Consider the following 27767-nt stretch of genomic DNA (forward strand, 5'->3'; position numbering starts at 1 on the left):
TTTGACCCAGCAGCGCTACTACTGGGATTATATCCCAAAGAAATACTAAAGAGCGGAAAGAGACATATATGTGCCAAAATGTTTGTGGCAGCTCTTTTTGTTGTAGCTAGAAACTGGAAGATGAATGGATGTCCATCAGTTGGAGAATGGTTGGGTAAATTGTGGTATATGAAGGTTATGGAATATTATTGCTCTTTAAGAAATGACCAGCAGGAGGAATACAGAGAGGCCTGGAGAGACTTAAATCAACTGATGCTGAGTGAAATGAGCAGAACCAGAAGATCACTGTACACTTCAACAACAATACTGTATGAGGATGTATTCTGATGGAAGTGGAAATCTTCAACATAAAGAAGAGCCAACTCACTTCCAGTTGATCAATGATGGACAGAGGTAGCTACACCCAGAGAAGAAACACTGGGAAGTGAATGTAAATTGTTAGCACTAATATCTGTCTGCCCAGGTTGCATGTACCTTCGGATTCTAATGTTTATTGTGCAACAAGAAAATGATATTCACACACATGTATTGTACCTAGACTATATTGTAACACATGTAAAATGTATGGGATTGCCTGTCATCGGGGGGAGGGAATAGAGGGAGGTGGGGATAATTTGGAAAAATGAATACAAGGGATAATATTATAAATATATATATATATATAATAAAAAATTTAAAAAAAATAAATAAAATAATAAAAAAATATAAAAAAAAAAGAAAAGAAAAAGCATTTTTTTGAAAAAGAAAAAAAAAAAACTATTTGCTACTAACTAAGAAACAGAATACTCAATGAGTGGAATAGGTTAGGTTTACAATACAAAATAGTCAATAACTAGTATTTGATTCACCCAAAGACCCCAGCTTTGGGGATAAGAATTCGTTATTTGACAAAAACTTCTGGAAAAATTGGAAAATAGTATGACAGAAACTGGTCATTGACCCACATTTAACCATCATATGGCAAGATAAGGTAAAAATGGGTTCATGATCTAGACATAAAGAATGATATTATAAACAAATTAGAAGAACAAAGGATAATTTACCTCTTAGATCTGTGTAGAACGAAGGAATTTGTGGCTAAAGAATAGAAATCATTATTGAACACAAAAAGATAACTTTGATATTAAGTTAAAATATATATTTTTATATTTATTATATTGTTATTTTCATTATATATTATATTATTAATATATTACTATCTATTAATTAATATAGCTAAATTAACTGTTTTAAATTTGTAGAGCAAAGTTACCCTACAAACAAAGCTAATGCAGAAAAGATTAGAAGGAAGCAATAAACTGGGAAAACATTTTTACATTCAAAGGTTCTAATAAAGGCTTCATTTCTAAAATATATAGAGCATTGACTCAAATTTATAAGATTGAAGCCTTTCTCCAATTGATAAATAGTCAAAGGATATGAAAAGACAATTTTCAGATGAAGAAATTGAAACCATTTCTAGTCATATGAAAAGTATTATAAATTACTATTGATCAGATAATTGCTAATTAATTCCACTCTGATGTACCACTATATACCTCTCAGATTGGCTAAAATGACAGAAATAAATTATGATGAATTTTGGAGGGAATGTGGGAAAACTGGGACATTAATACCTTTTTGGTGGAGTTGTGAACTGGTCTAAACATTCTGGGAAGCAATTTGGAACAATGGCCAAAGGGCTATTAAAATTTGCATACCCTTTGATCTAGCAATGTTTCTTCTGGGCTTTATCCCAAAGACATTATAAAAGAGGGAAAGTGATCCACATATGTAAAAATCTTTGTGGCAGTCCTTTTTGTGGTGGCAAGGAACTGGAAACTAAGTGGATGCCCATCATTTGGAGAATGGTTAAATAATTATGGTATATAAAGGTTATGGAATATTATTATTCTATAGAAAATAATAGTAATTGCTAACATTTCTGTAGGACCTACAATGTGGTGAGTAGGTGTCATTATTATGCTTATTTTATGGATGAGAATACTGAGACAAACAGAATTTAACTGAATTACATTAGTAATCTATCTCGTTAAGTATCTGGGACTCTTGTGTAAGGAACAGCCATGGGATCTATGCCACTGTACATTGCACTGTACACTATATATCACATTGTCATGGGAGTATGGGTGTGGAGAAGTTATAATGACTAAAAAGGAGGAATAAAAATGGTTCAGAGTTCTTTTAACAGCAGAGCTTTTTTATATTTGATCCTAGAGTTGATAAGGAGCAAGTATAGTTGAATGAAGAAAAATGAGGATATTTCAATAATCCAGGCTTGAAGTGATAAAGACCTACAATAGAGGAATGGTAGTATCAGAAAAAAGGGTGCAGTTAAAGAATACATAACTGAAATAAAATCAGATGTATTTGATACACTCTTCCCAAATTTGACACATTTTTATTTCTTAACATATGTTGATTTGGTTTCTGGAAACAATTCACAATTTCTTATAATCCAATTACTTATCTTTTGTGTTTCTTCCTATCTCTTTCTTAAGAATGCTTTATCCTGAGTCATAGCTCTAAAAGATATACATGCACACACAAATATATTTATGTAACTGTTTTAAATATTCAAATAGCATATCTGATTTAAGTTTATGTGATGTTAGATATTAATATAAAATAATTCATGAAAGGCATTTCAAATCAGTATCTTAATTACATATTAAAAAAAACTATTGATCATGTTTTGTTTAATTTTCTTGAGAAAAATGTGATTAAATGAAAAGATTTGCAAATGATATTTAACTATATTTATCAAAAATTGAATGTATTTAATTTATATTATTAACATTTTAGAAATCAGATGTAAGATCTCTAATATAACAGTGGGAATTCCATAAGCTTGTAAAGGCAGTTATCTCATTCTATACTTTGAAAAATGAAACTGGAGATTGTGTAAATTGAAATAAAGCAAGAATGCTTTAAACTGCACACTTATCCTTCATTCTAAGGCCCTGGAGTAATGAAAGGTCAAGACCAGTGATCATCTATCTCCATAATTTCACTAACAATTGGCAAACACAATTTAGAAACTGCCAAGAAGTGAAATTGATCTTGTTCTTTGAGAAAATTGTATCTATCTGTTTAGATTTCTCTACTCTTGTACCACAACAACATGATAAGGAATTCACTTACATCCATCACTGGTTATATAAAACTACCATAGTTTATACATGACCGCACACCATGTGACTCATGATCAATTCAAAAATGTCATTTAACTTATATTATATACCTGTGGAAATGAAGATATAGCCTAGAACATACTAATTTAAATACAGATATGTTAAAAGAAAGCTTAAATCCAAGTAAGAGAATGATTTGATAAGAAGTAGATAATTTTAATTATAATAGTAAAATTTAGTTTACATATAATTGAATATTACAAATGTCAGAATTGCCTGCTTATTGCTTCTTCTTTTTTTTTCATTCAGTAATCCTCATATTTAATTCCTCATTATAAATTAGTTGAAAAGAAAAATAATAATTGTACATTTCAAATAACACTGAAGATGAAAAATTCTAATTTATTAACTTCTGATATACTGACTCAGTCCCCCTCAGAAGTGTAACCTACCTCTTATTTTGTTAATTCATATCTAAATTAGGAAGTACAAAAATACCTTAAAAGATAAATATTTGTAGCATCATGATAAATTTGGAAAATTATTAGTGAAAATCCCTGGAAGATATTTAGAATTTATATTTCACCATGAAATGTAAATGACAACACTAAGATTTTAAGCCAGAAAAAAGTGCATTTTTATATATTTTTCAAAAACTTTTTAAATTAATTTGCTTGCTAATTGAATTCCAAGATAATTAGCCAAGGTGCAAAAATATTTGTAAAACATCATTTTTCTAGGATATTTAGGGAATGATTCTTTCTGGTTTGTAGAATTTTCTAGGATTTACCTTTTTAAATGTAAGTGCAGTATAGGGGTGAGTAAGAAAGTGGCTAAAGTGAGCTATAACTACATGGCATCCAATGATGACTTCAGACTCATTAGTCATGTGTTGAAGAAGTAGATGTTACTTATTGCTGTGTTAGAGTTATTTATGTATTCCAAAAGCACTAATAAGACAAAGGTTTTTGTTTTCTACATGCCCGGCATTCAAGCAAAGAGAGCCAGCTGCTGAAAACATCTAAGGAGAGAGGCCTTGGCTCTTGTCTTCCATTAAATTGGAAAAGGCAGAGGTATATAGATACCTTGAGATACAGGAAGTTTCAACTCAAACCTCCTGATGCCATCTTGCCACATACCAACTTAAGTGAAAATGTAGCTTGTGAATTTCTATTCTTTGCTTTTTTACTGCTTTTTTCTTGCCCTTAAGTAAAAAAACAAAAAAACCTGGGACTAGGATTCAATGTTTTCGAAGGTCTTCAAAAGGGCAAAATAACAAGCATCAAAAATATGTAAGCCAGTATTCATACTGGGATTTTTCTGAGGCTAAGAAACAGTGAGGAAACAGCTGAGGCCCCAAAGAATAGCTTATTCTTTCCCATGTGATTCGCATGTGATTTCCACATACTTCTAGAATTAAATTTGTGAGGTAATTATTTTGTAGCAAATCTTTGAACTCTTTCTAGAGGATAAGGTAATAGCAAAAATAATATGACCTCAGCTGGGGGAGAAATGCTTTGTAGATTCTATGCTTACTATAACTTTGCATCAAATATTATTTTGTTAAAGCTAATTTAGTTCACTGAATGAAGGATATTTATGACATTAGGGAGATTATAATTATAATTAGTGACATATCAGAACACTTCAGAATGGGAATTTGAGCTGATATTATTAAAGAAAAATATCCTTGACTTATCAGTGTTATTACCAGAACCAATCTCCCTCTGGTAATCTAATCTAGTGATTTCTTGTACAGTAGAAGAATAAGTTTATAGTCTCACTATAAAAACAAACAAACAAACAAATAAATAAATAAATAAATAAATAAATAAATAAATAAATAAATAAATAAATAAATAAATAAATAAAAAAAAAAACAAAACAACAACAACAACAACAACAACAACAACAAAACTTTAAAAATGCTTTGGGATAAAATATTTCTAAAGCATAATTTTAAGCTTGCCTGTTCTGCGGTATATGAAAATTAGTCTAGTTCTTCCATAAGAACAGTTTTCTGAAAGCCAAGGTTCTGGCTGATCATATCATTTCTTTATTCCATCAGAAGAAAATAGTCACAAGGTGATCCAGAAACTCTTTCAGCTTAATTGGTAGAATAGGGTACATATATTTCTGAGTCAAAGGAACATTGTGGAGGTGAATAAAGTAAGGGTGTTCTCAAATAATACTTTCTCTTTTTAAGCCTACATTTTGTTAACTATTTAATGACCTATAAGTGTTTCACATTTTTCCAGTATTAAGCAGAAACTATCAGAGAACTGATCTGTGTTAGGTCCAAAATAAAATAATAATATTTTTGTACAATTTTCTAAAAAAAAAACTACTAGGTAAAATGCAATTTCTTTGATGACTCAATTTTATTAATACAAATTTAAATTGTAAATATGACTGCTGAGTTTTCATGGAAAAGGCCATGTGTGTTATTGAGTTATGTAACTTGCTTTGAAAATATATTAGATATGTATTTCTCCGTGTATGTATTGTGGTTAGTTTTGTTTTAATCCTTTTATATTTTTACTCACTTTTTTTTTCTGTTTCATTCTTCTCTGTGACATTGTACTAATCATTCTCATCAACTGACTGATTTGAATGTACCTGCAAAACATGTTTAGTACCTCATTTTTTTTTCTCTTACTTGATGCTTTAATTCTGAGATAAACTTAGAAAAAACATTTACTATATTTACTAGGATTGGGTTTGGGAAATTTTCTTTGAATCATTTGCTTGAACACTTTATTAATATTTACCATAATATGGGATGGAAGGTAATAGAGGTGACGGTCACTCCACATATAGTTACTTATATATCTGTCTAACTAGTTGTTTTTCTTTCCCCATTCCTATGTACCTAGGGGAATCTAAGAAATAATGAAACATCTCTCTCTCCTCCTTCTCTTCCCTCACCCCTTCCCTTGCAGCACTCTGACAAGTGGGAGAATAAGAGCTTTTAGTAAATGCTTGTAAATCCTTGGGAAATTGCAAAATTATTGTTGATTTGTTTCACTCATTTCTATTTATCTATAAAGATGCATGAGTGATTTGCCATTTGCTACTTCAATACACTTTGCAAATGAGTAAATTGAGGCAAAAAAGTATTAAATGACTTGCACAGGATCACACAGTTAATAAGTATCTAAATCAGATTTTAACTCATAAGTATCTTGCTGATTTCAAGCACAGTGCACTTTCTACTGTGTCAACAGCTACTCTTAAATTATAAAATAAAAGTAAGTAATTTATGAGTGAGTACCAAGATGTACTTTACTATAAGATATATAAACTGCAAAAAGATATACTTTGTGATATCTATTTTGGATGTTCAATACCTTGATTCATTTTTTCTCATCTTATTTCTTAATAAGGGATAAGTCATTATGAATATTAAGCATATTTGTAGACCCTCCAAAGATATTGATATTAATGTGTGGTTTTCTGGAGATCAAAATCTTATTTATTTTTTCAAGAACTATAAGCTATAATAAACTTATAAAAAGATATAAGCTACACAAGCAAATATTTTTTCTAATAGAACAATAAAATTCCATAACATTCACATACCATAACTTATTCAGCCATTTTCCAATTAATGGCTATCCACTTAGTTTCCAGTTTGTTGCCACTAAAAAAAAAGGGTTACCACAATCACTTAGTACCTCATTTTTTTTTCTTACTTGATGCTTTAATTCAGAGATAAACTTAGAAAAAGGTTTACTATATTTACTAGGATTGGGTTTGGGAAATTTTCTTTGAATCACTGGGGGTCCTTTTCCCTCCTTTAAAATTTCTTTGGGATATAAGCCCAGTAGAAACATTGAAGTTTAAAGGGTATACACAGTTTGGTAATTCTTTAGGCATAGTTCCAAAATGCTCTGCAGAATGGTTGGATACATTTACAATTCCACCAAAAATATATTAGTGTCTAAGTTTTTCCACATCCTCTCCAACATTCATCATTATCATTTACTGTCATCTTAGCCCATCTGACAGGTATGTAGTAGTATTTCAGAATGTTTTTAATTTGTATTTTTCTGATCAGTAGTTATTTAGAGCAACTTTTATATGACAAGAAATGATTTCAATTTCTTCATCAGAAAATTGTTCATATCCTTTGACCATTTATCAATTGGAGAATGGCTTGAATTCTTATATATATACATATATATATATATATAAATTTATATTTATATTTTAGAAATGAGGCCTTTATCAGAACACTTGAATATAAAAATGTTTTCCCAGTTTATTATTTCCCTTCTAACCTTGTCTACATTAGTTTTGTTTGTACAAAAACTTTTTAACTTAATATAATCAAAATTATCTATTATTCAAATAAGAGTTCCATTTCTCCTTTGGATAAATTCCTTCCATCCCCACAGAACTGAGAGGTAAATTATCCTATATTCTTGTAACTTATTTATAATATTATTCTTTATGTCTAAATCATAAATCCATTTTGACTTTATCTTGGTATGTGGTTGTTTCCAATTTTCCCAGCAGTTTTTTATTTTATTTTATTTATTTTTTTTTTTTTTTATCAAATAGTGAGCTATTAAACACAAAGCTGGGATCCTTGGGTTTGTCAAACATTATATTGCTATAGTTATTGACTATTTTGTCTTGTGAATCTAAATTATTCCACTGATCAACTATTCTATTTCTTAGCCAGTACCGAATGGTTTTTAATGACTGCTGCTTTATAAGAGAGTTTTATGCCTGGCATAGCTAGATCACCTTAATTTGCATTTTTTTCATTAATTCCCTTGAAATGCTTGACCTTTTGTTCTTCTGAATGAATTTTGTTATTATTTTTCCTAGGTCTGTAAAATAATTTCTTGGGAACTTGATAAATATGGCACTAAGTAGATTTATTTAGGTGTTATTTTCCTTTTATATTAGTTCAGGCCCACCTGTGAGTATTTGATATTTTCACAATTGATTAGAGCTGATTCTATTTGTGTGGAAAGTGCTTCATAGCTATGTTCATGTGTTCATATAGTTCCTGATTTTCCCTTGGCAGTTAGATTCCCAAATATTTTATATTACCTACAGATATTTGCAATAGAATTTTTCATTGTCTCTTGTTGCACTTTGTCGGTAATATATAAAAATGCTGATGATTTATATGGATTGAGTTTGTATCCTGAAACTTTACTAAAGTTGTGAATTGTTTTTAGTAGGTTATTTTAGTTGATTCTCTATGATTCTCTAAGTATGCCATCATATTTGCAAAGGATGATAATTTAGTTTCCTCATTACCTATTCTAATTGCTTTAATTTCTTTTTCTTCTCTTATTGCCAAAGCTAAAATATCTAATATAATATTGTGCTGGAACTCTTATCTTTCCAGAAATCAGCAGGAGTCAGGATCACTAAATGTCTTTATTCTAGATCTTTTCCATCACCTCCAACGCCAGGTCACGAGTGCAAGTGAGTGTGAGTTCCACCACCCAAGTTTCTCTTACTCCTCCCACACAAGTCACTTCCCTCTCTTTGTCTCACCAATCAAGTCAGCACAGAACAGCTGGGGAGGGTCAACCTTAAACAAGTTAATAGGGAACCGTCCAATTGGCAATTAGTCTCACCTGCTTCATCATCCAAGTGCATTGCTCAGTTCTAGCCCTTTACAATATTGAATAGTAATGGTAAAGTGGGCAACCATGTTTCACTGCTTCTGTTATTGGAAATGGTTCTAGTTTGTTCCCATTACATCTGAAGCTTGCTGATGGTTCTAAATAGATGCTACCTATCATTTTAAGAAAAAGTCCATTTATTATTTTACTCTCCAGTGTTTTCAATAAGAATGGTTGTTGTATTGTATCAAATGTTTTTTTTCTGCATCTATTGTGTGTTTTTTCTTAATTTATTTACTGATACCGTCAATTATGCCAATAGTTTTTCTAATATTGAACCAGCTTGCATGCCAAGTATAAATTCTACTTGGTCATGATATAATATCCTTGAGATGATTTTCTGCAATTTCTTTGCTAACATTTTATTTAAGATTTTTCCATAAATATTCAATTAAGAAATGGGTTTATAATTGTCTTTCTTTGTTTTTATCCTACCTAGTTTAGATATTAGCACCATATCTGTATATTCCTTCTTTATTTTTTTCAAAGAGTTTGTATAATATTGGAATTAGTTGTTCTTTAAATGCCCTTCAGGCCCTGGAGATTTTTTCTTAAGGTGATGATGATTAAGTTTGTTTTATTTCTTTTTCTATAATAGGATTATTTAAATGATATATTTTCTCTTCTGTTAATCTGTACAATCTATGTTTTTATAAATATTTCTCTCTTTCACTTAGATTATTGTAGAGGGCTGGTACTCTGAAAAGGTGTACTTGCACCCAGAACATCAAAGTACTTAAGGCTAAGTACCTACTCAATGTGAGAGAATGGTTCTATAAACATATACTTAGATGATATGGTGAAGTGATGGCTCTCCTCATGATTGGCACTTGTTGAATGTGATGTAGTGAAGTAATCTTAGGGGAGGATGGGAAGGCCGAGGGAGAGAGTCAGAATCTCTTTGCTGCAGTGCACTCAGCAGGGAATACTTCAGGCTCCAGAGTTCAGACTCCAATATTAATCTTTGCTGGCAGCTTGCCTGCCTCCCTTATAAACATAGAGGAGAGACTTAGAGATAGACAAAGAAGACAGAGGACTGGAGGCTGGAGGACTAGAAGAGATTTCAATACAGGGGGCAAGCAAGCTGCTATGTGGTTTGTCAAAGATATTTAGGCAAACTAACTCCTAATTATTTCTCTAATTTCATCTTCATTAGTGGAAAGTTCCCCTTTTTCATTTTTGAGACTAAAATTTGATTTTCTTCTTTCCTTTTTCAATGCAAATTAACTAATGATTTATCTATTTTTTCATAAAATCAACTAATAGTTTTATGTATTAATTCAATAGTTTTCTTACTTTCAATTTTATTCATTTCTCCTTTTACTTTCAGAATTTCAAATTTGGTATTTACTTGAGGGTTTTTAATTTGTTTTTTTTTTCCTAACTTTTTTTAGTTGTAAGCCCAATTCATTGATCTTCTCTTTCTGTATTTTATACAACTAAGCATTTAGAGATATAAAAATTCCCCTAATAACTGCTTTGGCTGCATCTCACAAATTTTGATATGCTTTCTCATTATTATCATTCTCTTAGATGAAATTATCAATTGCATCTATGATTTGTTGTTTCACCCAATCATTCCTTAAGATTAGCTTATTTAGTTTCTAATTAATTTTAGTTCTATTTTCCACTAGCTTTTTATTGCATATGATTTTTATTGCATCATGATGTAAAAAAATGCATTTACTATTTCTGCCTTGCTCTATTTAATTTTGAGGAGTTTATGTCCTAATATATGGTCAATTTTTGTATCTATTCCATGTACTGCAGATAAAAAACATAACTCTTATCTATCTCCATTCTATTTTCTTCACAAAGGTATCATACCTACTTTATCTAAAATTCTTTTTACTTCCTTAACTTTTTTCTTCTTTATTTTGTGTTTTAATTTATTTAGTTCTGAAAGAACAAGGGTGGGATCCTCCATTATCAAAATTTTGCTTTCTATTTCTTCTTGCAGCTCTCTAAACTTCTTCTCTAGGAATTTAGATGTTATACCACTTGGTGCATATAGGATTAGTATTGATATTGCTTCATTATATCTGGTACCCCTTAGCAGTTTCCTTCCTTATTGCTTTTAATTAGATCTACTGTTGGTTTTGTTTGGTCTGAGATCAGAATCAGTGTCCCTGCTTTTTTTACTTCACCTGAAGCATAATAGATTCTGCTCCAGCCTTTTACTTTACTCTGCATGTATATCTCTGATTTAAATATATTTCTTGTACATATTGTAGTATTTTGGGTCTTAATCCAGTCTGCTATCCACTTCCATTTTATAGAGGAGTTCATCACATCAGCATTCACATTAAAGTAATAATTATTTTATTCTGTAATTAATAATTCATTAATTACAATTAATAATTCTGTATTTTTCCATCTTATTTATTCCATTTTTTTCTTCTATTTTCATTCCCCTTCTCTCTTCCTCAGTATTTTGCTGCTGACCCCACCTCCCTCAATCAGCCCCCATCCTTTACTGCACCCTTTCTTGTACTTTTCCCTATTACTTCTGTTTTCCCTTTTATGAGTTTCTGCCTTTCCTTTACCCTTTTTCCTTTTTCTTTCCTATAAGGTGAGACAAGTTTCTCTGTGAAATCAAATATGTCTGATATTCTCTGTTTTAGACAAATCTGATGAGAGTAACATTCATAAATGTTCATCTCCTTCTCTTCTTTCCCTCAATTATAACAGGCTTTCTTTGCATCTTCATGAGGTGTAATTTTCCTCATTTTTCATCCATTTTACTTGTTCCAATTCAAGCCCCTTTCCACCTCCACTTTCTCTTTCATATTATCACAATGGAATCAAATTATTCTCTAAATAAACCCAAAAAATAGATCTAGTTTTCAAGAGTTCTCTCTTTTTCATCTTTTCATGTATCTCTTGAGTTCTGTAGTTATATATATATTTGTTTGTTTAGCACTGGTCTTTTCATCAAAAAATAAATAAAATTCACTTATATCGTTGAATGTTCATCTTCTAATGCTCAATTTAATTTTACAGTTGGTTCTTGGTTGCAGTTCAAGTTCCTTTGCCTTTTGGAATATCAGATTCCAGGTCCTTTGTTCCTTTAAGGTGGAAGCTTCTAGGTCCAGAGTAATCTTGATTGTGGCTACTTAATATTTGAATTACTTCTTTCTAATTGCTTGCAATAGTTTTCCTTGATCTGATAACTCTTAAATTTAGCTATGATATTTCTTGAAAGTTTCATTTTGAGTTCACTTTCAGGAGGTGATTGGTGAATTCTTTCAATGGCTACCATGTCTTGTGGTTGAAAGACATCAGGGCTTTTTTTTTTTTTTTTTTTTTTTTTTTTTTTTTTTGATGATTTCCTGAAAGATGATATCTAGGCTCTTTCTTAAGTCATGACTTTCAGAAAGTACAGTTTTCCTTAGATTGTTTCTCCTATATCTGTTTTCCAGGTCAGTTGTTTTTCCTAATGAGTTGTTTCACATTTACTTATATTTTTGCTTTTTTTTGACTTCATGTCTCTTTGAATAATCCATTTTCATTTGTTCAATACTATTTTTTAATGAATTATTTTCTTCAGTTACCTATTTTAGTTCCTTTTGTTTTCTGCCAATTGAATTTTTAAATGTGTTATATAATGCATTTCATTTTTTTTGTCCATTTCACAAATTTTCTTTTTCAATGAATTGGTTTCTTTTTCATATCTATTTTGTAAGGAGTTCTTTTTTTTTTTTTTCATTTCATCAAATCTATTTATTTTAATGTAAGCTTTTTATTTTTCTATTGGTATTTATTTATTTATTTTGCTGAGGCAATTGGGGTTAAGTGACTTGCCCAGGGTCACACAGCTAGGAAGTATTAAGTGCCTGAGGCTAGATTTGAACTCAGGTCCTCTGATTTCAGGGATGGTGCTCTATCCAATGTGTCACCTGACTACTCCAAGCTTTTTACTTTTCAAAACATATATGTGGACAATTCTTTATCATTAGCTCTTGCAAGTCCTTGTGTTCCAATTTTCCCTCCCTTTCCTCAAGCCCTCCTCTAGATGGCAAGTAGTTCAATATATGTTAAACATGGCAGAAATATATGTTAAATCTAATGTATGTATATATAGTTATGTAATTATTGTTGTGCACAAGAAAAATCAAATCAAACTGGTAAAAAAATAAAATGCAAGTAAGCAAGAACAAAAACAGTGAAAATGTTATATTGTGATTCATATTCACTTCCCGTAGTCAGAAGACTGTGGCTTTCTCTCTGTGTGTTCATGGCTCTCTTCATCATGAACAGTTGGAACTGATTTGAATCATCTCATCATTGAAGGGAGTCATGTTAATCAGAATTACTCATTGTACAATCTTGTTGTTGCCATGTATCATGATCTCTTTGTCGTGCTCATTTCACATAACATAAGTTCATGGAGATTTCTCTGGGTCTCTGAAATCAACCTGCTGATTGTTTCTTACAGAACATTAATATTCCATTACATTCATATACCATATTTTATTCAGCCATTCTCCAATTGATGGGCATCCACTCAGTTTCCAGTTTTTGACACTACAAAAATGGCTGCCACAGACACTTTTGCGCATGTGAGTCTCTTTCCCTCCTTTAAAATATCTTTGGGATATAAGCCCAGTAGAAAAACTGTTGGATTAAAGGATGATACAAACTTTCATAAGCTTTTTAACTTAATTGCAAAATTTCTTTCCAGAATAGTTGGATCCATTCACAATTCCACCAACAATGTATTAATATCCCATTTTTCCCATACCTCCTCCAATATTCGTCATTATTTTTTCTGTCATCTTAGCCAATCTGAGAAATGTGTAGTGGTATCTCATAGTTGTCTTAATTTGCATTTCTCAGAACAATAGTGATTTCATATGATTAGAAATAGTTTTAATTTCTTCATCTGAAAATTGTCTTTTCATATCCTTTGGCCATTTATTAATTGGAGAATGGCTTGAATTCTTATAAATTTCAGTCAGTTCTCTATATATTTTAAAAATGAGGCCTTTATCAGAACCTTTGAATGTAAAAATATTTTCCCTGATAATTGCTTCCCTTCTTATCTTGTTTGCATTAATATTGTTTATATGAAACATTTTTAGCTTAATATAATCAAAATTATCTATTTCATTAAATCTACTTTTCAGGATAGTTATATGTTTTTCCCATTTCATCATATATATCTATTTTTAAGGAGTTTTCTTAAGATAATTTCTGTTTTTGTTTTTGTTTTATTTTTGTTTTGTTTTTTTTCCATACCTTCTTGCAAAGATCTCATGTCCTTTCCTCATTTTTCTTCTTAGTCTCTTTTAAGATCTTTCTGAAATCTTCCAAAAAGCTTTGTGAAATGTGGACAACCTCATATCATCCTTTGTGGATTGAACTGAAGTTGATTTGTCTTTAGCAACCTTAGGGTTTGAGGTCTGTTCTTCTCTTTCTCCATAAAAGCTGTCATGGTCAGAATTCTTTTTGCTTTTTTGCCATTTTTTAAAGGTTGAGATCTGCTTTTAAGGCAAAGGGGTTACAGCTGCCTTACAGTGCCCTGGGGAATTTCTGCTAACTGACTTCCAGTGTTGTGCATTACTTTGATCTTCTAGGGCTTTGTGGTTTACTATTTCCCTTTTGCATTTTTTTTTTTTTTTTTGCTGTCTTATAGCAAAACTGCTAAACTACCTGCTTGCAACCAGGACAGAGTAGCCTAAGAGCCCCACCAAAGATTTTCCAGTGCAGGGACACTGCAGTGCTTTTGCTGTCCACCCCAGCTCCTTGCCCCATTCTCCCTATACTGCAGTCTGGGTTAGGTAGACTGTCCCACTGCTCAATTGAAACAGACCTTTCTGAAGTTCTTTCAAAGTGTCTTTTCCAGGAAATGTGTTGTACTACAAATGTTTGGGGGTTCTGTCACTCCAAAAACAGTTCCGAGGCTTAATCTGCTATTAGTTTGAGAGAAGTTAGAGAAAATCGGATAAAGACATGCCTACTCTTCACAATTTTCGCTTAAATTACATGGTCTATAAGAGAGGACATCTTCATTATTTATATATCATCTAGTACCCTATTTTACTCAAAGCATATGCTTAAAAATGGTTATGAAATGAACTAAGGAAAGAATCATCACCCAGATAAAACTCATAGAATTACTTCTTATCATTTCCATACAAAAATGCATGTATATATTAAATCTTCATAGTTTCTTTTGTTCCCCTTGTCCATTTAAAAATAAAAATCCCAAACAAAACAAACAAGTAGGATTAGAACCTATTGGATTGTTTTGCATTTTATTTTTAATGGTGATCTAGCATTGGTCCTTTTATTAAATGACTATACAAGTAATACTCATGGAAGTATTTTTTTTTAAAGTTTAGCTAGGTGTATTAATATGTATGAGTATAGTTAGAAATCATTAATAATCTTACCTTACTGTTTTGACTACATACTCTCAAAAGACATCTGTTTCATATTCTCCCCTTTCACTACAACAGTATTCCTGTGTTTGCTTACTTGAGCAGGTTTACTTACATCATCAATTTTTTTTTTTTTCAATAGGTGCCCATATGGTGTTCTTCATTTTGGCAGTCTGATTATTTTATTCATACTGCAGATGCTTTTTCTGCTTCTTATTTATTTTCCACTTCTGCCAAAGGCAAAGTACTATCTTAATTCTTGTGAAAAACATTTCATATAGTGTCGTACACAACATTTCAATATAATTGAGTAATAGTTACAGAACTTGGTGTTTCAAAAAGAAAAGCTTTCTAATTTATACAAAATGGAGACTATATTTTTCAGTGTATTTAAAAGATTAGTTTTCCAATATGAATTAAAAAAAAATAGGTATCAAAACATACAATATATTGATTTTTCAAAGGAGAGTTTTGAGTAATAAGCAGTCTTTGGTAAGTCACTATCAACATATGGAAAGGTACAAATCCTCTGTTTAGACTTGTAATGAATTTTAAACTGACTGCAGTGTTGTGTATTGTCTTCATTTAAATGCAAGAGACTCCATTAACAACTGTTTCTCAACTTGAACAATTTAATACTGTATTTTCCAGTTCCAAATGTGTTTATTGTATAGCAGTTAAAATTTTAGCATTTCTTGTTCCACATAAGTTACGTGGTTAAACTAGGGGATAGACATGTAGCATGTTCTGAGTAGAAGGGATCACTGCTTTGCATTAGTTTCACATTTCTGGAGTTGACACTCACTCTACCCCTAAGGGAGAATTTTTCCTGCCATACACCTGTGAATTGCCACATATTTTAAAAAAACAATTAGGTTGTCACTAGTAATCACTTCAAATTTACTTGCATGTATAGTATGGGAGGAGTAGAAGAAGGGTTAAATTAGACTACAGATGAGTCAAAGTGGCTGACTAGTGGGCTGCAACTGGCTAAAACAACTACCAAGTGTAACCAAAAGCTGATTATAATTAGGAAATGTTTATATAAATAGATAGAAATGCAATACAACATTGACACTATTAATTATTTTTCCATTTTAATTTGACACTATTGGGTTAGAGTACACTACATGGAGCATGCTTACAAATTATTCAGAAAGTACCATCATTTGGAGTATGCATTATGCTGCCCTGTCTGCTTTAGACTAAAGAGTCATGACTCAGTGCTAAAAAGTTAGTCATTTTGAAATGACAAAATAATCATCGTGGATCTCTTGGTCCCTTGATGGCAGCAAGGAATGTCTATTTCAGAGGCTTAGCCAAGAGAAGCTTTCAAATCCATAGAAATATAAAAGGGTAAATAGCTTTTGCTCTCTACTTCTTTTCTCTAGAGCATATTGCATGCAGCTGTCTCTCCATGGGTTTTTTACTAAAACATTAGGAACATATATTTCACCACTTTGGAAGAAAAATTAGACATTACAAGGAAGTTAATATTGAGGCTCAGTTAGGTGAATTAGATCTACACTATGAGGCATTGTCCACTTTGTGATTCTTTTCTTAATATTAGAAACCGAAAGTTGATCCTGAGATTGACACTTTACAGTCTTTAATACTTCTTTGTGAACTCTGGCTCCTGGACTCTCCTCCCCCATTCAAAGCTGGCTGGCAGCAGAATGCTTTTTCATATCAGAGAGGATGACTGTCAGCAAGTGAAGAGCTCAAGCCCTGACCTGGCTTGCCAGAAATCATAGACCCTGTAGCAGTTTTTCAGATAGCAGAGAGCCCATAGGAAGATCAATCACCAATATAGTAGTCTCACAAAATGCTTCATATTTGGATGTTTTAATCATCAACCATTGAGAAAAATATAAAATAAAATCTAATTTATACTTGCTGATTTTTTGTGTTTTGGTAAATGTGCCAAGAACTTAGGAAAAAGAAATTCCCCCAAAGACACTAGACCTATTTCTAGATCAGTCTATCACTAAATCACTGACAAAAACCATGCTAATAGAAAGGAAAACTATCTTCTCTGTGACCAACTAAGACTATCTGCACAAATCAGACAAATAGTTGTGGGTAAAGCAGCATTTTCAGATTTCCAACCCTTCTTAACTGGCTCCTCTACTGGTGTCTAGATTCATGGAAGCACTTCTTGTGATGTTGTAACTTGACAATTTCCTTTCAAATGGTACAAACCTTACTTCTTCAATAGCCTTAGGCCTTGGAGACTTGATAAATTTAATAATGTAAATATAAATGATAAATGTAAGAAGTTTAAAAAAAAGTTTTGGTACCACAGTCATAAACATAAAATGTTCCACTATCATAAAATGATATGATTTTTATTAATAGAAATTATATTATAGAAGGAATGATAATGATTCTGCTTTTGTACTCTAGGCCTTTACATTTGATTTCGACATAAAACTATACATACATATCTTGCCAAAATGATGAAGCACTCCTTGTTCCAGACTCTTCATGAAAAGTCCATGGAGAGAGAACTTCACATGTTCCAGAGGTGAGAAGGAAGAACTAGACAGCAAAAAATAATCTACTCTTTACATTTCTATCGATTGAATAGCTTTTCTTGGCAACCCTGCTGGTATAGACAATCCTTGTTACCATGGAGGGAATAAGATCTCATTAAGATGATTACTTTAGTCCAAAGCAAGCAAAATTGTATAATGCATACTCCAATGGGTGATATATGTGTGTTTATATAGATACATATTTGTGTATATCTATGTGTGTGTATATATATATATATATATATATATATATATATATATGTTTGTGCATATTTACATATGTATATATTTACATATGTATATGTGGGGGATATTTTAGGTATATACACACATTTGAGATAAATGTAAATATATTCCACATTGCTTTTCTCTACATATAAGCTACAGAGTCAGAGTAAAACATAAAACCCACAAAAATATATCAGTTGGACATTAAAACCATAGAATGAGTCATATCACATCATAACATTTAACTAACTATATCCTAGATGTACATCAATATAATTAAGCTTTGCTTTCAATGTATAGAGAAAAAAAAAAAAAAAGACAAACTTGATGAGTTTACTCAAGCAGTACAAAATCTTCTTTTAATTTATGCCACAAGACTTATTTTTATTTTTATGCAGATCACCTAATAGGAAATTATACACTTGAGACAAGTCAGTAACTAGATTCCCAGGGAAGAGATTTTGCATTACACTACTACTTAGTGAAAGTTGTCTCCCTTCATAGTTTGTGTAACCAAAACAGATTTTGTCTTTAAACTTATACATCTGAAATAGTCTCTTTCATTGTCTATATCCAAATGCATCCAAAACTAGTAAAAATATTAAAAAGTATTCATCCACACCATGAACTAAACCAAATATTAGAAAGACCTACCTTACCCCTCCTTTAGGAACTTTGGTGCCAAGAAAAGGATTTCAATTTTATGTTGGTCTGTTTTGTTTGTTCTTTTCAGTTCTATATGTAGCTAGTAGAATCTCCACCAAAATTGGACTCAAACTATAGAAACTTTGAAAGCAGAAACTCAGGCCAGTTGTGGAGGCTAATCTAATAGCGAAGTTCTGATAAGCTACCATACTAGAGTCTTGATTCAAAGGAAGATTTTGGACTTGGTATTTTTTGGGACTCTTATATGGTAATATACTCCTTCATTATCTTCCTAGATATTGAGATGAAGAGGTTTCTGCTGCTTTGTGTTTGGGGGAGGGAAATGTATGTTCATTTTTGTTATACTTTTGAAGAAATTATCTCTTGGTGAAAGCTAATCTGCCTATAAAGTGTCTTCATAAAATGGATACAAAGGCTTTTACTATTAGGGGAACAATATCAGCAGGGTCTGGAGCTAATGGCACAGGGATTGGACATCCCATAAACCCATTTATGTAACTGGAGAGTCCTAGGGGTAAGGTGAAAAATAATAAACCTGACCTTTAGGTAATTTCTGCCAAAGCCAAAACTGTTACTTGTATGAGGAAATTGAGTCCCAGAGAAATAAAGTGATTTACCAAAGATCATTGTGAAGCAATGGTAGAACAAAAAGGGAAATATATATATATATATATATATATATATATATATATATATATATATCTCCCAGGTCTTTTTTATGCATATCATCTTGATCTATATGTCTATTATTAATATTGTAAACTAAGCTCTCTCTTGGCCTAATCAAATATGTTCAAATTTTGCTTGTTTAATATAGTCACATAAACATTTATTATTATTAAAATTACTTAGCATTTAATATTTATGAACCATATATTACTAGAATAAAAATGCACCCCTTTTCTGAAACTAGGAATTTGAATAAATAATCTGGAGAAATATCATGCTCTGGTGGAGGAAGGTGTGGGACTTGATCCCTTTCTCATTTTGAGTCCAATAATTTTATAATTCAAATGGTCAGGTCTGCAAAGCACCATTTTGGCAGAAGTACACAAGTAGGACAAAAATTAGGCAGTAACCATAACATAATAGCGAGAATATTTCCAGGAACAAATTAAAATATCCCCAGCAATTGGGAACAGATATTTTGGTAAGGAATAATTATGCCCATGGTTAATTGTAAATAAAAATAAAAATAAATCAATCACCAAGTCAACAGTTTTGTGACAAATAGAAGTCAGAGTAAGTAGGGATAAAGATTCATTTCAGGTCCCTGAATTCTCCAACATTTTTATGATGACTGAAATAATTAGACATGACATTATGTAGTCATTATCTTGTAAATATCAGACATTCCACTATTTTAACTAAGGAATAATATCTCTCCTTGATTTCACCTTATCTTTTACTTCAGTTAAAAACATTTGTCAGAAAAACTCCAGCAGACTGAAATCTGATTATCAGTGGGTAAATTTTCCACTTCTTCAAATTACTTGTAAGAAAACAACATATTAACACAATTTCTTCATTCCAAATCTTTTGAAGAACAAATCTCTTAGCATCTTCTGATGCACTGTCTAACTCTAACCAGAAATTCTAAAGATAACAGACATAAAGATACATGTGAAAAGAAGATGAAGAAACTTAAGTGCACATGAGCAGGAAAAAAAAAATCTAATACTTCCATTCCACCCGTTTTTGTTGTTGATTCATTTGAAATTATGTCTGGCTTTTTATGACCCCATTTAGCAAATACGCTAGATTGATTTACTATATCCTTCTCCAGCTAATTTTGTAGATGAGGAAACTGAGCCAATCAGAGTTAAGTTAGTTGCCCAGTCACAAAGCTACCAAATACCTGAAGCTCAAATTTAAACCCAGGAATATAATGCATTCTTCTTCAGTCTTAGCACTCTCTCTACTGTATCACCTAGCTGCCTATTTCATACATTAGAAAGAACAAAGAAAATGAAGCTCTTAGCTCTCAAGAGAGAGAGATGAATTATGTTCCATGTCGTCTTCCTTGCTTGTATGATTATTGTGCCTCATTTCATGATTCAATTATTATAATCTATTTAATATTTCAAGATGTTATTTATTTGCTCTTGTTTTAAATATGAATAATACAAAGTAATGTGATATTCCTTCTGAATTTTGTCTGCTTACATTTCTGATTTCCTTCTCATGTTATTTTTACCTTATTTCTAAGTCTGATTTTTCTTGTGCAGCAAAATAACTGTATGAATATGTATACATATATTGTGTTTAATATATACTTTAACATATATTGGTCTACCTGCCATCTAGGGTAGGGTGTGGGGGAAAGGAGAGGAAAAGTTGGAACAGAAGGTTTTGCAAGGGTTGATGCTTAAAAAATTAAACATGCATATATCTTGTAAATAAAAAGCTATGATAATAATAATAAAAAAAAAACAAAGTAATGTGACAATCTCTTTCAGTGAATCAAATTTTCATTAGTGTATGCCACTTTTAACCACAAGTTATTCACATTTTGGGGAGACCTCTTTTCTAATATGAAGAAATTTTTATTTTATTAAATATAAATAATTGTAATCCATTTTGCTTGGACGATTAATTTATAGTTTTCTCTGCATTCAAGTTTTTCATTTTGGTTCCTTTTACAATTTTTTTCAAGATGCTGAGTGTCTTAATTTCCTAATTCAGATAATAGCATCTTCTTCCAGCATTGTTCTCAGAATAATTGTTAATGAGTAGAAGAAGCTTCTATCATTGAGATATCAATTACCTACAAAGATTTCTAAAAGTATAACATCCATAGTGTAATTCCGAGAAAATACCCATTTTAATCCTCTTCTTCATCATAGTTATTTGATGTTGGGGAGGATCTCAAATGTGTGCTGAAAATGAGTTTTAGGAAGGACACATTGCAGAAAAGTGTTATTGGGGGGGAGGGTTCAGCCACATGTAGCTTGTCTGATGACTGTTTCCAAATCATTAAGACTAATCACAAAAGAAAATATCCTTGATAAATGACTGTAAAAGATTTTCAATAAATTACATATAATGGCTTAGTTTCAAATGGTACTCTTCCAAGATGCATCTGCTGTTGTCAAAAGAAGTCCTACATAAAATTATCTTGTCTGCTTTACATAATCATGAGAATTGATAAGAGATGAAAACAAAACAAAAACACCTTACAAGACGTTCATCTTATAACTTACTCAACTGTGCTATATTCTCTAGTAAACCCCGCTTTGATGCATTTTATGGGTTAGCTTTTCCAAAACTCTTCCCAACCCAAGACTTATGAGATATAAACATCCATTTAGATAATATTAAGAAGAGAAATTGGAAGTATTTCATTGAATCTAAGCCAGAGTAAAAGTACAGTATCAAAAATTCTATTATTTTTTTATCATAAGTTTTTATTGACGGTACATATGCATGGGTAATTTTTTACAACCGTATCCCTTGCATTCACTTCTGTTGTGATTTTTCTCTTCCCTCCCTCCACCTCCTCCCTTAGATGTCAGATAGTCTTATACATGTTAAATATGTTATAGTATATTCTAGATACAATATATGTGTGCATAAACAAACAGTTCTCTTGCTGCACAGGAAGAATTGCATTCAGAAAGTAAAAAATAACCTGGGAACAAAAACAAAAATGCAAACAGTTTACAATCATTTCCCAGTGTTCCTTTTCTAAGAATTTCTGTCCATCATTGATCAGTTGGAAACTGAATTAGATCTTCTCTTTGTCCAAGATATCCACTTCCATCAGAATACATCCTCATACAGTATTGTTGTGGAAGTGCATAATGATCTCCTAGATCTGCTCATTTCACTCACCATCAGTTCATGTAAGTTTTTCCAAGCCTCTCTGTATTCATCCTTCTGGTAATTTCTTACAGAACAATAATATTCCATAATATTAATATACTATAACTAATTCAGCCATTCTCAAATTGATGGGCATCCATTCATTTTCCAGTTTCTGGCAACTATAAAAAGGGCTGCCACAAACATTTTGGCACATGAAGGTCCCTTTCCTTTCTTTAGTATCTCTTTGGGATATGAGTCTAATAATGACACTGCTGGATCAAAGGGCATGCACAGTTTGATAACTTTTTGAGCATAATTCCAAATTCCTCACATGAATGGTTGGATTCATTCACAACTCCAGAAACAATGCATTAGTGACCCAGATTTTTCCCATCCCCTCCAACATTCATCATTATTTGTTCCAGCCAATCTGACAGGTGTGTAGTGGTATCTCAGAGTTGCCTTAATTTGCATTTCTCTGATCAATAGAGATTTGTAACACTTTCATATTAGTGGAAATAGTTTAAATTTCATCATTTGAATATTGTCTGTTCGTATCCTTCCACCATTTATCAATTGGAGAATCGCTTTATTTTTATAAATTAGAGTCAACTCTCTCTATATTTTGGGAATGAGGCCTTTATCAACCTTTAACTGTAAAAAACCATATTTTCACAGTTTGTTGCTTCCCTTCTAAACTTAATTGCATTTATTTTATTTGTACAAAGACTTTTAATTTGATGTAATCAAAATTTTCTATGATCTCCAGTTCTTTGATCACAAATTCCTTCTTCCTCCACAAGTCTGAGAGGTAAACTATCCTATATTCCTCTAAATTATTTTTGATCTCTTTCTTTATGCCTAAATCATGACCCATTTTTGATCTTATCTTAGTATATGGTGTTAAGTGTGGGTCCATGCTTATTTGTGCCATAATAATTTCCAGTTTTCCAAGCAGTTTTTTGTCAAATAATAAATTCTTATCCCAAAAGTTAGGATCTTTGGGTTTGTCAAACACAAGATTGCTATAATCATTGACTATTTTGTCCTGCGAACCTAACCTATTCACTGATCATCTAATCTATTTTTTAGCCAATACCAAATGGTTTTGGTGACTGCTACTTTATAATATAGTTTTAGATCAGATACAGCTAGGCTACCTTCATTTGATTTTTTTTTTTTCATTAATTCCCTTGAAATTCTTGACCTTTTGTTCTTCCATATGAATTTTGTTGTTATTTTTTCTAGATCATTAAAATAGTTCTTGGAAGTCTGATCGGTATAGCACTAAATAAATAAATTACTTTAGGGAGTACTGTCATCTTTGTTATATTCGCTCAGCCTATCCAAGAGACTTAATATTTTTCCAATTATTTAAATCTGACTTTATTTGTGTGGAAAGTGTTTTGTAATTTTGCTCATATAATTCCGGACTTTCCTTTGGTAGATAGAGTCCCACATATTTTATGCTATTGGCAACTATTTTGAATGGACTTTTTTCTTTTTATCTCTTATTGTTGAATTTTATTGGTGATGAATAAAAATGCTGAGCATTTATGTGGATCTATTTTGTATCCTGCAACTTTGCTAAAGTTGTGAATTATTTCTAATAGATTTTTAATAGAATCTCTGAGGTTCTCTAAGTATATCAAATTATCATCTACAAAGCGTGGTTTCCTCATTACCTACTCTAATTGCTTTAATTTTTTTCTCAACTTTTATTGTTGAGGCTAGCATTTCTAATACAATATTGAACAATAATGGTGATAATGGGCAACTTTGTTTCACTCCTGATCTTACTGAGAAAAGTTCCAGCTTATTCCCATTACATATGATGCTTACAATTGGTTTTAAATATATGCTCTTGACTATTTTAAGGAAAAGTCCATTTATTCCTATGTTCTCAAGTGTTTTTATTAGGATGGATTTTATCAAATGCTTTTTCTGCATCTATTGAGATGATCATATGGTTTTTATTAATTTGGTTATTGATATAGTCAATTATGCTAATGGTTTTCCTAATATTGAACCAACTATGCATTCCTGGTATAAATCCTACTTGGTCATAGTGTATTATCCTGGGGATATTTTTTTGCTAATATTTTATTTAAGATTTTAGCATCAATATTCATTAGGGAGACTGATCTATAATTTTCATTCTCTGTTTTCAATGTACCTGGTTTAGGTCTGTACCATCTATACCATGTCTGTGTCATAAAAGGAATTTGGTAGGACTCCTTCAATCCCTATTTTTTCAAATAGCTTATATAGCATTGGGGCTAATTGTTCTTTAAATGTTTGGTAGCATTCACATGCAAATCCATCTTGTCCTGGGCATTTTTTCTTAGGGAGTTGATTAATAGCTTGATCTATTTTTTTTTAAATTTTTATTTTTCTGAAATGGGATTATTTAATCAATTTACTTCCTCCTCTGTTAAATGGGAAGCCTATACTTTTGAAGATAGCCATCCATTTCTGCTGAGACTCTGAAATCTTTGCTGAGACACTTTGGGTGGGTGTGGCCAAGTCCACAGAGACCCCAGACTTTTGGGGTTATAGTCTCTATCCCCTGTATTCACAGCTCCTTTGCTGATCCACTGGCTTGCTGACAGGGCAAAGCCTCCACATTGTACCAAAGATCTCCCCACAGAATTGACCGAGACCACAACCCATCCCCTCTGTCACTCCTTACTCCCACTGTATCCTGTGCTGCTGCTGCTTACCTTCAGTCTGTGCCAGATTTAACATCCCCACCCACTAGAAAAAACATACTTTTTTCTGGTGAATTTCAAGGATATCTTCTCTTGGTAATTATTTTGTGTGTGTGTGTGTGTGTGTGTGTGTGTGTGTGTGTGTGTGTGTGTGTATGTGTGTTTTCCCCAGTCAAGCACTGATTCAGAGGCCTTGTCATGAAATAACTTCTGAGAACAAAGACAGAGGTTAAGTAGATATGTGTGTCCTCTCCACCATCTTGGCCAGAAGTAAACAATTCTATTATTGACAAAGGAGAAAGATCAAAGAAGAATTCCAAAGCCTCTACTTTATTAATTACAAAGAAAAACATCAAGGTATAAATGAGAGAACTAAGAAGACTTATGGTTTTAAACCCAGTCAATGATTTTGTTTTTTTTAATTCATGTACAGGAATTTAGTTTTAGTTTATTTCTGCCTTCTTGATAATTAAGCAACATCTGTGTTATATATTCTAATCTTTACCAGATCTGAAAGTCAATGGAAATGTCCCTTTTTTCCTTAAACAATTCAGTTTTTAATTAAAGAAATTATGTGTCATTATAAAATAAAAATTTATTTTCTCAGTCTAGTTGACATGATTTGTTGAGTGTCACTTACCTGCCTATTGCTAAGTGAGTGAAGAATGATATATTATACACCAAATTTTAAATAACTAGAAGGCTAAAGATGTTTGCTGGAAATATTATATATGAAAGTATGGTGAAAGAAAGATATCCTAGTGAATCAAGATAAAAAAGTATTTAGGACTAATCAAACACTTATAGTTCTAAAATACTTGTTTAATTTTGACTTTGAATTAATATATAAGGGGCAATCTGCATTCCTACTGAGATCTACCCTATTGCACAAATGTCATTTAGTAGGATGAAATATAAATGGTTTCCCAATTTTAATCTTGGTCAGTATTTGGGGGGCACAATCATTCAACACAAAATACAGATTAATGTTCATATATGCATGTACTCATGTATTTTACAGTTTTGTCATGATAGTCTAAAACTAATGAAGAAAATTATTTTGTATTAAAATTGCTCCTAGGAGAGGACACAGTGGAGTCTCAATGAAGCAGGAAAAAAAAAAATAAGAGGAGAGTTATCTGATCATATTAAATATGCAAGCCAGGAGAAACAGAACAATGATTCTAATAATGTTTTGCCTGATGATAAGGGAGCAAGCTGAAAGATGAATCAGATAGTATGGTGGATAGTAATCCTGAAAATATTTGTACTGATAACAAAAAAAAAAGTAAAGAGCCTACAGGCTGAAAGGCAAACAAATGAAAAGAGTAAAAATAACAATAGACACAATGATGGAGAATTAGGTAATACAGACAAGCTTATCTTTAAGAAAAATGAAGGAATGATGAATTAGCTAAGTTTATTCAGGAGGAACATACACTGAATTAGAAAAAGACATTATTCCAAGGTTGTTAATTCATACATAATCACCATCTTAAAGCTTTTAACTAGTAACATAACAAACATTATTGAATGAGTAACATTTTGTCCATGAAATAGATAATACATACATACATATATGTGTGTGTGTGTATATATATATATATATATATATATATATACATGATTTTCTAAATATACATACATATACATTAATATAACCAGAAATAATGCTTGAGTTCATCATCTAGCTACTTGTTCTATCTGTTTTAAAGTCAAGGGTATATAGTACTTGGAGGATCTATACTTAAGTTTAAAAAAAAAGGTTCAGAAACTATCTGAACCATAGATAAGTACTGAAAATCCCATTTAACTTTAGCTGTTGATAGCTTCTTATATCAATATCATATGAGTTATTTTTTCACAATTAAATTTTAAATACTCTTTTAAAGGAGTTTTTGAAAGCTCAAAAAATAACATTATGCTTATGTAAAATGGGTTGATTCTGAGCAACTGTTATGGTCTGGTCTGTTATAATTCTAACTCTAGTAATTTGAGAATGTCTTGTCTTTGCCAATTGATCTTAGCCCCTATTGATTATGGGGAAACCAGTGATTATTGATACATTTCTATTTTTTGTTTTATTTTATTATTTTAATAATATTTTTCCCAATTTCATGTCAAAGCAATTTTAAGAATTCAATTTTATAAGGTTTTGAGTTCCAAATTTTGTTCCTCCCTTCTCCCCCCTTTGACCAAAAAGGGTAGAAAATCTGGCATAGATTATTAATTCACTATTATGTAAAATATATATCCACATTAGTCACAGTTGTGAAAGAAGAAACAGATTAAAAGAAAAATGCAATAAAGTAATTAAAAAAATAATGCTTTCATCTGCATTCTATCTGTTTTTCATATGAATGTGGATAGAATTTTCCTTCCTGAGACTTATTACTTGTCTTAAATCATTTGTTGCAGAGAAGCTGACTCATTCATAATTGATAATCACACAGTATTTTTGATATAGCGTGCAATGTTTTAATGTTTCTGCTGATTTCACTTTGTATCAATTCGTCTTTTCAAGTATTTTTTAAAATCTGCCTGCTCATCATTTTTATTAGGCAAAAATGACAGCTATTAACATTTTGTATCTTTTCCTCTTTTTATGATCTCTTTTTCACAAAGATGAAGTAAAAGTATTGCT

Source organism: Sminthopsis crassicaudata, chromosome 3 (genome assembly GCF_048593235.1).
Source record: "Sminthopsis crassicaudata isolate SCR6 chromosome 3, ASM4859323v1, whole genome shotgun sequence".
NCBI lineage: Eukaryota > Metazoa > Chordata > Mammalia > Dasyuromorphia > Dasyuridae > Sminthopsis > Sminthopsis crassicaudata.